Raw genomic sequence first — 2451 nt, forward strand, 5'->3', positions numbered from 1 at the left:
GAACGCCCTCACCCACAGGCAGACAGAGCAACGTAATGCAATACATTATGTGACACACAGAAACACCCACCATTCTGTGTTCATTCTGCCGCCTTTATTCACACAATCGTGACAGAAAGGTCTTCCCTGCCTGAATCTATCTTCAGCAATGAACAAAATCATTTGTTTGTTGTTGGGAGTGATGTAGCTTACTTACAGCACCTCAGTGACATCCGATAGGACCCTGAGCAGGTTCACCTGTCTGAGCAGAGTGTGGCTCTGTCTAACTCAGGGGTCATCTACAGCCATATGACTAGAACAGTGAAAACCAGAAAACACCATATCAGCAGTTAAAACATAGGTGTCCTCATAAGAGCATGGTAAAATGTTGTGTGTGTCTGGGGGAAAACTGAAAATTGGATTGAGCATGGTTAGACATGCTCACCTTTTAACGATTAACCTACCTCTGTCCTACTCTACTTTCTAAATTTGGTAGTCTTTAAGAATGGGTGTGTTCAGAGACTGGCTGGAAGCAAACACAGGATAATGGGGCTGAAATAAGTTCCAGACTGGAACAGAAAATGAGCTGTCCTCTGTCCCTGAGGCCTGACGAAACACAAGGACAAAACGTAAAAGCGTAAGATGCGTTTAGATTTGAAAATCCCGGCGCACGGTAAAGTGTTGACACATGATTGCAGCTTGTTGGGCAGATCTGCGTCACAGCGTTAGCACGGCTTTGTTCCTCCACCTGACGCTTAAAAAAAAACGGCTGTTGAGCGAAAGTGACAAATCACCATTGTCATATGATGATGTTTTACCCTCTCTGGTCCTCACATGCAGACTCATCCTACAGACCTGAGTTAGCTCTCAGACAGTCACACAGTTTAAACCCTGTGAATGGGACATGGGTGCCACGACCACATCTCCTCAGTCCTCTGCTTACCAGAGATCATTCACCACACATAACGCCACACACAGAGACTCTGAGAGTCTTTGTCAGGTTGTGTTCTATTCAGCTCCAACAGAAATGACATATTTGGCTTTAGATGTGACACATGTAGATAGTTTGTGTAAGTACATGCATAAGCTATTAGGAGTAAGTTCATGTTTTGTTTTGGTTTTTTTTATCTTTACTAACAGCAGATTACTCTGGGTTTCTGGGCAGCTGAGTGACACAGAAACACTCAAACAGGCCGGTCAGACAGGTCCATGCCTGTGGGTGTGTGGATGTACCAGGCAAGTGGAGCCCACACTAAGCCTGTGTGTCAGTCAGAGAGATGGAGTGGACCATATGTTCGGGGTGAGGGAAGTACATGGCACCCAGTAATCAATACCATGATGCTACAGGGCAAACATGCTTAAACCCAGTCTGATTCCAGTCACACACATCAAGAGCAACCAGTTTGGTGTGAATTTGGGGCTTAGAGGGGCATTTTCGTGCATTAGACTTCAACGTGTAAGGATTTGTCAATGTAGATTAGTTTTATTGCTGTATGTTGTCAGGTATTTATTGCTGCAATCATTTCGCTCCCAAAAAACCTGGTTTAGGCCACTGTGGCTAACTGGACAATCCTCAGTGTGAGTCGTTTTAAATAAAGCCTTTATTTTCCACAGTCTTAACTCTATCTGAGTTCTGTCATTTATTATGCGGCTGAAAGTGCTCTTAATCTACACAATCCAAAGAAAATGGGCCATTGTACAACTCAGTTCAATCTAAATGGTCTGAGAAACAGTGAGAGCAGGGCAGGGTGCCAAGTCTAATGCAATGTTAATCAATGGCAGAGAACCATAATTGCACCAACCATAAATACATCAAATGCATAAAAGCCACCTCTTTAGTCCTCCTGCCTTGTAGACTCCTCAGCTCCCATGAAAAATCACTCACAATAACTTCCAATAGGTTCTATATTCAACACACTGCACACTGTATGTATATGCAAATACTGGGGGACAGAGAGAATGTATTACAGAGAGAGAGAGAGAGAGAGAGAGAGAGAGAGGAATGTATCAGACAGAGAGAGACAGTGAGAGAGTGAGAGAGAGAGAGAGAGAGAGAGAGAGGGGGGGGGGAGAGAGAAAGAGACAGAGAGAGAGAGAGACAAACAGAGAGGGAGAGAGGGAGAGAGAGAGAGAGAGAGAGAGAGAGAGAAAGACAGAGACAGAGAGAGAGGGAGAGAGAGAGAGAAAGAGACAGAGAGAGAGGGAGAGAGAGAGCGACAGAGAGGGAGAGAGAGAGAGAGAGAGAGAGAGAGAGATGAGCTGCACTAAGTGAGGCTTTTCACTCAGTCACTCAGACAAGAGAATGCTCATCAGACAAATTAGGCACAATGAAGCATCATGATCCAAATGAGGGTAAAATAAACAGCATCTCATATTGATTTTCAGCGCAAACACTGTGACAATACATCTAGTGACGAATATTGTGTAAACTGATGCGAGTGGACCTCTCTGGTGACTCTACACCGGTTTTTC

This window comes from Chanos chanos, chromosome 13 (assembly GCF_902362185.1).
Source record: "Chanos chanos chromosome 13, fChaCha1.1, whole genome shotgun sequence".
NCBI classification, from domain to species: Eukaryota; Metazoa; Chordata; class Actinopteri; order Gonorynchiformes; family Chanidae; genus Chanos; species Chanos chanos.